This window comes from Acinonyx jubatus, chromosome A2, assembly GCF_027475565.1.
Source record: "Acinonyx jubatus isolate Ajub_Pintada_27869175 chromosome A2, VMU_Ajub_asm_v1.0, whole genome shotgun sequence".
In the NCBI taxonomy this organism is placed as follows: domain Eukaryota; kingdom Metazoa; phylum Chordata; class Mammalia; order Carnivora; family Felidae; genus Acinonyx; species Acinonyx jubatus.
The window spans coordinates 139,153,452-139,165,960 of record NC_069383.1 but is presented as its reverse complement, the minus strand read 5'-3'; the positions used below and the strand labels follow the sequence as shown (position 1 = coordinate 139,165,960).

Here is a 12,509-nt window from a genome sequence, read left to right as displayed (position 1 = left end):
GCCAGCTCTTGGACTAACTAAATTAACTCAATCAACTGATGACCTTATGTCATGTATGCACAACTCAATTAACTGCAAATATTTGAACCTATTAATGATCAACCAGTCTCTTTAACACTTTTGCTTCTGTTTCAGTTTTCTGTTATTTTGGTTTTGTAGGTCAAGTGCAAGAGGTTGAGTCTGCAGCTAGACAAGAGCAATAACCCTTATTATTGGGATGGTCACCACCCGGTGGATGGTAAAAGTTTGATTTTCACGTACATGGGTCCACTAACCAGGCTTTTCTCATTTGGGACTAGGGTGAAGTGAAGGAGGCATTTTTGGATAACATACTTGTGGATAACTCTGGGAATAGTTAATCCATGAATATTTTTCTGAAGACTTTCTTAAGACTTTTATATGTGTTGGTGGGTCAGTCATTGGTGTTCGTACTCTGTTGAAGATGTAATGATGGAATTTGAATCAAAGGAATAAAAATTCAAAATTATGGAATGCACAGTTAACACATCAGAGTTTTTCCTATATTATTCCCATGCAACTCCAATATACCATTAATACATATGTGTTTAACTAGAACGTAATTACTTATAGCTGAAGTTTGACCATATTTTAGCCGTAACAAATATGAGGGATATGAAAATCTTTCAGCAAAGGCAGTAAACCACTATGGCAGTATTTCTCATCTCTTGGTAGGAGATTGGGAGTGGAGTGGGCATATCCTTCCAGTAGGATGTGTTTGGGTTAAAAAAAAAAAAAAGCATACCCTTCTTCACCCTCCAGTTGAAAATCCTGTGTATTGAGCATTATGGTGTCTCATCTATAGTACATAATTTTTATAATTTGTGTGTACTTAGCTTTATCCTTACTTGGTAACAAGCAAAGAAGAGCTGTACTTGTTCATTTATTTCCTACTTCATTTCACAAAGGCTATGAGACAGTATCTTAGTCATCTTTCTAGCTCTATAGCCTTAGCACCAACCCTTGCACACAATTGATGCTTGATGAATATTTTAGAAATGATATTTGAGATATGTTAATGAGTTAGAAGTTTACCAGAATAAAGAAAAGTCTTTTGAATTTCAAAGACATTTGAGGCATGAATTCAAGTGTCAACAAACAGATGTGGGGTTGAGTGATTACATGAGTTCAGGCTAGTGGTACAGGGCAGACTGTATGTAAGAACTGTCCTGGCTGACCTCACATACCAACCACTAAAGACAGGAACACCATCATTCTTTGTGATCACATTTTATTTCACTTCATTTAGACTGATTATAGTAACCATTTAAAAATCCTCATCTACTAGTTCCAAAATCTGGTTCAGCTTGGAGGAAGAATTGGTTGATTTTCTTTTCTTTTGAGACAGTGTTCCATTTTCTTCATTCTTCACATGGTTGGTAATTTTGAATTGTGTCCTAGACGTTATTTGTTAAGCTGTGGAGGTTCTGTATTATGTTATTTACTCTCATGAATATTGCTTCTTTTGTTTTAGTAGGCAATTATGTTGACTGGACTTGCAAATCCTATTTCTTGCAGTGGTAATGTAGACCTCAGTTCAGATGTTTTGTCACTAGCTGAGCTGCTTTGAGCCTGTTCCATGGTTGTGTGGTTCAAGGATCAGTTAGAAATGTAGGTGAGGAATTTGACAATTCTTTCTCTAGGTCTTTCCCTTCCAGGATCAACCCACTACCTTCTGCAGTGATGGTTTCCCCGGCTTTATTTTTCTGGTTCTCAAGCCAGAAATACTTCAATGTTCCTAATTGCACCCTCTTAACTTGCCCCCTTGCCTGCTAGTGTCAACTACACTTAGCTCCAGGCTAAAGGCTGTGCAGATAGGGTGTTTGTACTCTTTTCTGCTCATTCTCCATGCTGTAAAGGTTGTCACTCTTTGTAGTATATCCTGGTGTTATTTTGTTTGTGTGTGCAGGGGTATTGTTGCATAGTCTCTTAGTCTTCATTCCCAGAACCACAGTCTTTTTACTTGACTTTAAAAGAATTATTATGGCAATACATATTCACTTTAGAAGATTAAACTTTAATCTTTTCACCTGTAGATAATCACTGTTAATATTTTGAGGTATATACTTCAATTCTTTGTATATGCTTCAGAATTATGTATATACACACATAAATACATATATATAAATACATACAGACACAGAAGGACATAAATAAACAAATATTCAATGGGATCACACTGTTTGGTAACCTGATTTTCTTAGTTAAAATACCATATGTCTTTCCATGCTTGTAAATACACATTTATATTATTATTTTATGGTTGTTTTGTTTTTTATTGTATGGATACATAATTTATAACCCAATCATGTATTGTTAGGTGCTTAGGCTGTCTCCATTTTTCATTGTTATAAATAATTCTTTTAGGCAAACATCCATGTTCACATGATTATATACTTTATAACTATTAATTGAATTGTTTTATTAGAATACATTTCTAGTAATGGTATTTTGCATCAAAGATATATACATTTTTAAGGATTTAAATGCATTTTAACAAATAAAGATTTGTCATAATTTATTCTTACATAAAATTGTAATAATTTATTCTACTGTAGTATTTGGAGTAGGCTGAATAATAGTCCCCTCAAGTATCAAGTCTTAATCTTTGGAACCTGTAATGTTACTTTATTTGGAAAAAGTCTTTGCAGATGTGACTAAATAAAAAACCTAAGATGGAGAGATTTTCCTGGATTCTCCAGGTGGATCCTAAAAGTAGTCACAAGTGTCTTTATAAGAGAGAGGCAGTGGAAAATCACAGACAGAAGAAGACAAGACAGTATGACCACAGAAGCGGAGATTGGAGTGATGTGGTCACAAACCAAGGAATACTGGCAACCACCAGAAGCTGGAAGAGGAAAGAAATGAGTTCTCTCTAGAGCCTACACAGGAACTGCATGCCCGCCAACATGTTGATTTTGGCTCAGTGGTGCTGATTTGGTACATCTGGTCTCTAGAACTGTGAGAGAATAAATTTCTGTTGTGGTAAACCACCAAGTTTTGGTTATTTGTTGCAGCAGCCACAGAAAACTAATGTAGTGTATGAGAATGAATAGTTTCTTCTACTCTGTGGAAATCCTTTATGGTCTTTAAGATGAAATTGAACCTTATTTCATGATTCTTTGAATTGTGACAAATTTATTTTTCTTGCCTATTTTAAATCCTTGGTTTTGCAGTTTTTTGATGCAACAGCCAACTTGAACTTATTTCTTTTTGAAATGCAATACCTCCTGTTTTCACAATTCTGTCTCTGATATAAGAATCTAATAAGGATAGCCTAAAAGTAAGGAGATTAAACTTAAGCTATTTCAGTTCTATGTACATTGTTCTGTAATTTTTATCAGTCTTTATAAAGTTTGTACCATTTCAGTCATAAGGACATTTCTAGAAACAAGTATTTCCTCTTTTCAGAAGTACAAATTTAAGCTTCTGAAAGATAAAATATGTACTTAAATAATTTGTACCTATTTTAATTCTCTAAACATTTTGAAAGATTCATCTAAGCAGAAAAGAACAAAATAACTTTAAGATAGTTTAAAAAACTATTTTCCACTGGAGACTACCAAATTATTTCTCTCTCACATATTCTCTCTTTTTCTCTCTTCTTGACACAAACATATACACCACACACACACACACACACACACACACACGCCCACCACCACCACCACCATAAATACACAAATGGGATCACATGTTTTATACTTTCAAAATGTAGTATTTTATGCTTTGCTTTAAAAATGTAGCATTTTCTTTTTTTCTTGGCTTCCTTTTCCTTCTTACCTTTCTCCCATTCCCTTGTCCCACATCACCAAACTTTCCTATCTGGAAAACCCATGTTAACAATCTGGTATATATCCTCTTGTATTAGCCTTAGTGGTCATATAGTCATGAACAAACATGACTATATCATTTTTTGACGAAATGACTAGATCATTGTTTGACAAAAATGGGATTATGATATTATATAATACTTTGTGTAACTTTAAAAAATTATTTAATAATACTCATGGATATTCTTCTAAGTCTATTGGTTTAGCTCTAATTCTTTTTTTTTTTTGATAGAGGCATAATAGTCATTAATGTGACTTGACCAGTTAACCTCCTCTTATTGAAGGGCACCACTTACTTTGTAATATTTTGCTACCTTGAATAGTGCTGTTATAAATATTCTTGTAAATACATTTTTGCATATGAGCACTTTTATAGGGGAGATTCTGAGGTATAGGATTGCTAGGACAAAAGTAATTTAGTTTTAATAAGTACTGCCAGACTGTTTCCAAAAAGGCTATACCAATTCATATTTTCATCAGCAGTGTAGAGATATGTCCATTTTCCTCTCATCCCTGCAAGGAATGGACATTATTACTCTTTCATTTTTGCTTTTACACTAGGTAGAAAATATTGTATTGATTATTGTTCTTTTCCTTACTTTTAATGAGGTTGAGTATCTTTTTATATGTTTGCAGTCATTTGGATTTGCTCTTTCCATATTCTTTGACCATTTTTCCATTGGGATATTTAATTTTCCTGTTGATTCAAAAAAGACACTTGTGTATTATAGATTTTACCCCACCAGCTCTCATTTCTATTGGAAATATATCCTCAAATCTATATATGTTTTTGTGGACTTTGTTTATTATATCTTTCTCCATACAAATGTTTAACAATTATCTATTGTGTGGGTTCATCTATTCTTTTGTTATCTCTGGGTTTTCTGTCTTTATTATAAAGGTCTTCTGTACCTTCTAGATTATACATGTAGTCTTCTAGATTTATTATGTTTTATTTTTTTATGGTTTAGTCTTTATCTGAGATTTATTTTTGTTTAAGTTGCAAGAGAGAGGTCCACCTATGTTTTCTTCCAGATGAATAACCAACTTGGTCTATGTTGTTTAAAACTGTTCGTTCATTCCTTTTTTAGCTGAACTAAAATAAAATTTCTGATATATATTTAATCCTCAAATTTAGAGAAATCTGGTTGTGGATTTTCTGTTTATTACATGGACTACCCAGTGAATACGTTGGTGCCATTATGATATTATTTTGATTACAATAGAGTATTAAAGTTCTAATATTTGTTAAGACATGCAATCCTTTATTCTTCTTCTTCATCTTTTTCCTAGTTCCTTCTGGGCTTTTTCCCCCCTCTCTTAGATCTAAACTTTAAGGTAAGTGGATCTAATTCTTAAAAGTCTCTCAGTTCTGTTTTAATTGTATTAAATCTATATATTAATTTTTGGATTCTTTTGGTGGTTTTGAAATCCTCCCATTCAGGAATGTCATACTTCTTTGCATTTATTCAAAGAGATATTGACTTCTGTATATTTATATTATTCAGCTCTTTGATAACTTCATTAAATTTAGTGGTAGTTTACTAGAGTCACTTTGGTTCATAAGGCACAGAATCCTATAATCAGCAAATAAGGGGGGGCCTGTGTGGCTCAGTTGGTTAAGCGTCCAACTCTTGATTTCGTCTCAGGTCATGGTCTCATGGTTTGTGAGTTCAAGCTGTGCATTGGGCTCTGCACTGACAGTGGGAAGCCTGCTTTGGATTCTCTCTCTCCCTCCCCTCTCTCTGCTCCTCCCAAACTCATGCTCTCTCTCTCTCTTTCTCTCTTTCTCCGTCTCTGTCTCTCTCTCTCTCTCAAAAAAAAAAAAAAAAGCAAAACAAAACACAAAAGGCTATTATCTCTTTTTTCCCCAATATTTATACCTGTTATTTTATCTTCTTGCTGTATTTTATTTTTTTGAACTGCCAAGTTATTATTAAACTAAAGATGATAAAAGTCACCTCAGCATAGCTCCCAACTTAAAATGGGCTTAGTGTTTCATAATTTAGGAAATTATTTTTCAGTCATTGGTAAATAAACTTTATCATATTTGAGTCATTGGTGTGTATTCTGTTTTTATTTAGCTTTTATGTCAGAGATAGCTGCTTAGTTTTATCTAAGGCCCTTTCAGCAAACATTGATATTATCATGTGCTTTTTATTCTTTAATTTAATGATATGATGAATTTATAATTTTAGATTTCCTGATATTAAGTCACTCTTGAATTCCTATAATATACTTTAGTTGATCATGTGGTATTATTATTCTTTGCTGCATTGTTGGATTACATTGCTAAGATGTTTTTTCATCATTTTATCCTTACTCATGAATTATACTGGTCTACAGTTTTCTCCTATGTGGTTTGCACAAGCTGTACTTTAAAAATATCTGTTAAAAATATTTCGCTAATGGTTTTGTTAATCAAGTACAGAGTCAAATTTTGTGAATGCAAGTATTCATCCAACAAATATTGATCAAGCTCAGTTCCAAGCCAGCTTTTTTTCTAGGTGCTGGTGACATAGCAGTCAACAGCACAGATATACACCTTGCTTTGTGGGGTTTATATTTTAATGAAATGACAATATTCCATTGAGACATAAAGATATCATTAAGTTTAATTATTTCATTTAATTCCTCTCTGTCCATATTTATTTTTTTGTGTACCAGGTTTGTTCAACTCTGAAAAGGTTCACTACTATTTTAATTTACCAAGCTCTGCTTCATTTCTAATATATTTGTTTCTTATTTTAGATGCTGTATTTTTTGATGCCTATAGATTTATAACTGTTAGATTATGTAATTGTACTACATGATATTCTCTCTATATTAGATTAGTCTTTATTAATATTAACATTGCTGCTGCTTTTTCTTTTGTTTGCTTGTATTAATCTTTTATAAAGTGATTTTCAGGCTTGGTTTCTTTTATTTGGGTAAATGTAGTTGGGTTTTGTTTTATACCCTGATATGACTATCTCTCTTTTTTAATGTGAGAATTTGGTTTTGCCATATTTAGTATTATGACTATGTAGTTGATGTTATTTCTTTTATGCATTTATTTATTCACTTATTCAGCACGCATATGTTAAGTGCCTCCTACGTATCAATGTATTCAGCAATGAATACAACAGATAAAATCCCAAACTTGTGATATTTACATTGTAGTTGGGAGCCTAAAGGTAATAAATATAATAAAAATCAGAAAAATATTGAGTATATTAGAAGGTGATAGAAGTTATGCAGAAAAAAACACAGTAAGATTATGGGCAACATTAAGAAGGTTATAATTTTAAATAGAGTGGACAGAGTGGGTCCCCCTGAGAAAAAGACACTTGAGAACAGAATTGAAGAAGATGAGGAGGTGAATCAAGTGGGATCTGAGAGTATAGTTTTCTAGGCAGAAGAAATGGCATTCTGTCAGATTTTAGTGTGTCTGGCATGTTCAAGTTACACATCAGGATAGCTAATGTGGTGGGTTTGGTAGAGAAGGAGATGAAAGGAAGACTGTGAGGCTCAGAGAAGCTTGATAATTATTGAAAATTATTTTTTTAATGTTTATTTATTTATTTTTGAGAGAGAGAGCCCAATTTGGGAAGGGACAGAGAGAGAGGGAGACAGAGAATCCCAAGCAGGCCCCCGGCTCTGAGTTGTCAGCACAGAGCCTGATGTGGGGCTCGAAACCATGAATTATGAGATCATGACCTGAGCCAAAGTCGGCTGCCTAACTGACTGAGCCACCAAGGCAACTGATAATCATTTAAAAAGGAATAAATTAGGAAGCCATTGACAATTAAAGAAATGTATTTAACACATTTATAGAGGTATATATTTGCATAAAATGAAATACTCTGATGAGTTTTAAAACATTTATATATTTGTATAAATCCCACCATTATAAATATATAAGGAATTTTTATTAACCAGAAAGTTCCTTTGTGCCCATCTTAGTCAATAACCAGATCCCATCTCTGGCTTCAGGCAACCACTAATCTTTTTTTTTTTTTTTCTGTCACTAAAGATTAGATTTATCTTTTCAGATCTTTATACAAATGCAATCGTATAGTACCCTCTGGCTTCTTTTGCTGAGCATAATGTTCTTGGAATTCACCCATGTTGTATGTATTAGAAGTTACTTTTTTATTGCTGAATAATATTCTATTGTTTGAGTACACCTTAGTTTAATTAGCTATTCGGTGTGTGAAGGACATTTGAGTTATTTCCAGTTTTTGACTATTATGAATAAAGCTGTCAAAAATATGCATATACAAGTCTTTGTATAGACATATGTGCTATTTTCCAAAGAAATCAAACCATTTTGTATAAGCAATGCTGTAGAGTTCCTGTTGCTCCATATCCTCATCAACACTTGATAGTGTCAGGCTTTTAAATTTTATTTACTCTAATGCATGTGGAGTGGTATCTCATTATTTTAATTTGCAATGCCCTGATAATTCATGATATTGAGCTCCAACTCATGTGCTTCTTATTTATTAATGTATCTTCTTTTGTGGAAATTCTGATCAAATCTTTGCCTATTATTTTTATTGGTTTGTTTGGCTTCCTTTTATTGAATTATAAGAATCAATAAAAGTCATAGCATATGATTTGTATATATAGTCCTTTGTTGTGTGTGTGTGTGTGTGTACGTGCATGTGTATACATGTATATACTAATGGATAACTAACTATAGCCAATGTCAAAATAAATGAAATAATATGTAACATTAACATATCAATTGAAAATGCTAACTCCTATTTGGAATTAAGTTTTTAAGAATAACTTCTGGGTCAGAACAATTTCTCATTACAGTGCTGTGATTTTTAAAAGCTAGACAGCCAGTTACTGTGCAACACTCATTTATGTCTACATATTTTGTAACTCACAGTGCAGAAGTATTACTGCAAATTCTTTCACTTCAAATTTTATCATTAACTCTCCACTGGTTACAAACTAAAGAGTTTAATTTTACTTGGCATATATCCTTCCATTCCCTTTGGTTGGCTGAAAATGCATAGCGTGGCCATGTTATACCTATAGGTGTTATATATTACAACTCACACTGTTCCCTCTTTCAGCTCTTCAGCTCAATTGATCTAGAATTACTCTGATTATCTATCTAGCATGACCTTCTGAATTTTCACAAGGATGAAGTTCTATGTCAGAGCCTTAAAAAGATGCATTTACCATTTTAGCTACTTGTGGTCAATAGGAAGATTTATTTTCCCAAAAGTCACTTAATTCCACCATAATATCTTCTTTACCTTAGGAAGAACAACAGTGTATTTCTTTGTGCTCAGCTCAGCCTGCCAGCTGAGTCCTTCTCCTATGCTGTTTCTCTTCCACATCCTCCTTCCTGTGTTTGCTTAGTGTACAAATACCAGAAACCAACCTTTCCATCTCCTGTGAATTAGAAAATATTATCACAGCCAGGGTATTGTTGAAAATTAAATTTAACAAATAAAAGTGTAGTGAAGTTTTAAATATAAATCAGACACATCCCTAGGATTTGCTTTTAACTGCACACCTTCTAAGAAATTATATTTTTACTCCCAGCAAATTACCTAGGAGAAAAAAATGACAAGAGTAATCTATTTTTTTCACAGCTGGTTGGTTGGCCAGAGTTTCTCATCAAGGAGTACATGCTGTTTGCTCCCCAGATGGACAGCCTGGATGAGCTACAAATCCACAGAGCCTGGGACACAAGGTGGAAATTATACTGCCAGTGCTTTTAATCTTGCACAGCTCTGCACACTCGAAATTGCAAGTGGCCCATTTCCAAATGAACATCTATTGGGACAATATCCTATATCTTGTCAGAATGAGTCCCATTAAATCCTCAGCTGGAATTAGACCAAAAACTTGTAATAATTATGGGAAACTTATTAAAAAGTTGAAGCCCTAGACTGTGACAGTGAAAACACTTAGGCCGCATTAACAGTAATTGAAATCTCTGTGAGTATTTCTTTTCAATCAGTTCTTGTTGATGGCCAAGCAAAGAATGCCAAATGAGAAGGTGTGAAACCCAAACACCCAACTTCTAAGGGGGTAATTATCTTTTGTTTCATTACAAAATGTAGCATTGGAATGCTAGTGAACTGATCTCTTGGGAGCCAAGGCACCTGCCAGAAGGCTGTCCCTGGCTCCCATCATGAGCTTGGGTCTTGCCACTGTGTCCACCAACAGGATGCAGTCTCCTTGGGCCTGTTCTTCACGTCATGGGTCTCCTTTCCTCTCTCTTCTGCCACTCTACCTTGAAAACTCACTGCTTCCCCTAGCAAGTCCTGAATGTTAAGAACAAGAGTATTAAATAAATAGCTTTAAAACCTGGCCTAGTGAACATTTGGCTAGTAAGTTTAGGGCTTTATTTTGAAAGCAGAAAATATTAAAGTAATCTTTTCTGCATTTCAATCACAAGGATGAATCTACTTTCAATGTGATTCAATCTACTTTCCTCAGATGGGAAAGTTTGTAAAAGGAAAAATTTCAAGTTAGGAGACCTTTTCAACTTGTGTTTTGAGTCTCTTTTTTCAGCTTGTTTTTCAGTAATTTTTACAATGAGGAAGAAGTACACCTGATCATGTTTGGCTTCTCATTTCTGTATTGCTAGGGGTGATTCTTGGGCAACCTTAATTTTGATTTGTTTTGACTTTTATAGCTCAGGATGACTTAAAGAGATAATTTGGACTCTTGAGAGAGGAACTATAGAGAAAAAGACCCTCAAATTTTGGGCTCATGGAGGGTATAGACCATTCTTAATGGCAAGTCTGATTTATAGAGTGTATCTAGTGAATGCAATTGTATCTACTTTTTACAGAAATTCCAATGCTCAACAAATGCTGCAAGTAGGTCAAACCTTCACTGGAAAACCAGGTTGGGTTGCAGACACCAGATGACAGGAGGGGCAGTGACAGATTGGAGTGACCCAGAGTACTGGAACAATGATGGTGAGAGACTTAAAAGTAGATTTTGTGTGCAGGGGTCAAAGAGGGGAGCTCTGGGGAGTCCCACTGGGGAAGACTCACTATGCATGGCTATAGAGGGCAGAGGTGTGACATGAGGGTCAAAGGAAGGACACCCAGATAGGCTGTTGTCCCAGAACAAGGAGAATAAGCTGCCAAAGATGAGAATGCATCCTATTTCTGTCGGTGTTCAGGGAAGGTCTGGGCAATCAGTTGGAATTACGGTGGAGGTGACGTATTCAAGTCTGAATGATTGAAGGAAATACAAAACTCTAGGTCCCTCCCAATTCAAATGTGCCATGGTTTTATAACAATCCATTTATTTGTTTCAAGAGGATGAGACATATTTTGTAATTAGTACCATCCAAATGAATGCCAACACTCTATAGGAAAACCATTTTTCCTAAATACGTTACAGATTCTACTGTTATGATCTTCATAATGTTTTTTTCTTAGATCTTATGATATCAACCCTACTTTAGTTAAATTTAAATTTATCATGAATTCTAAGGTAGCTAAAATTTAAGGAATTTACTTCTGAAATGATGGATCATAATGAAGAGGATAATACTCCCCAACCACTTTAAACACTTAAAAACATAAGATATTGTATTTTGAAGGGTGGAAAGCATCTTTAGAATGGATTCAGAATTCCCTATGCAACATTTGTGGTCTTTATATTTTATGTTGTGAGAGGGTAGTGACAATATTAGTACATTTTCTGTTACTTAAAATAGGCTCCTGATAGAAGACTTAAGCTCTAGAACAGAATTGGAATCTCTGTCTTTTTAGCTAATACATTATTCTTAGATTGTTAAATGATAGCTATAATAAAATGATACTTCAGGGCCCCAAAATGAGTTCTTGTGCAAAGCTACAATAGGAAAGTATTCAGTGACAACACAGAAGATCATTAACTCTATTTTCATTGAAACCAATAGCTGTAATGTATTTCCCTGTACAGTGAGCTAGTGTGCCCTGGCCTGATTGTGTTCAGAGGATTGATTAATGATAACATCTTATTCTTGCCTCCCTAAGTATGGGGTGTGAAGAAGGGAGGAGGCCTGGGAAGCAGTGAAAATGGCAGGAGTGTGGACAAGAGAATTAAGGGACAGAAGATATACCATTACTTCTTACTAGACAATGTTTAGCTTATACTTTTTTTTATTTAAACATTTATTTTTTTATTTTTATTTTTTAATGTAATTTATTGTCAAATTGGCTAACATACAGTGTGTAAAGTGTGCTCTTAGTTTTGGGGGTAGATTCCCGTGGTTCATCGCTTACATAAACACCCAGGGCTCATCCCAACAAGTGCCCTCCTCAATGCCCATCACCAATTTTCCCCTCTCCCCCACTCCCTCCATCTACCCTCAGTTTATTCTCTGTATTTAAGAGTCTCTTATGGTTCGCTTCCCTCCCTCTCTGTTTGTAACTATTTTTTCCCCTTCCCTTCCCCATAGTCTTCTGTTACATTTCTCAAGATCCACATGAGTGAAAACATATGATATCTTTCTCTGACTGACTTATTTCACTCAGCATAATACATTCCAGTTCCATCCACGTTGCTGCAAATGGCATGATTTCATTCTTTCTCATTGCCACATAGTATTCCATTGTATATAAACCACGTCTTTGTCCATTCATCAGTTGATGGACGTTTAGGCTCTTGCCATAATTTGGCGATCGTTGAAAGCACTGC

At 34.5% G+C, this 12,509-nt stretch overlaps 1 long non-coding RNA gene across 5 annotated transcripts in view; it reads left to right on the top strand.

Annotated features, from left to right (window-relative positions):
- The window catches only part of LOC106968861 (uncharacterized), a 202,520-nt gene that overhangs the window by 154,749 nt on the left and 35,262 nt on the right, over positions 1 to 12,509 (top strand). For all 5 annotated transcript variants that reach the window (XR_008297102.1, XR_003413838.2, XR_008297103.1 and 2 more), the window contains 2 exons: positions 9,452 to 9,552; positions 10,663 to 10,792. This is a non-coding gene — a long non-coding RNA (uncharacterized LOC106968861). The remainder of the gene's footprint in view (positions 1 to 9,451; positions 9,553 to 10,662; positions 10,793 to 12,509) is intronic.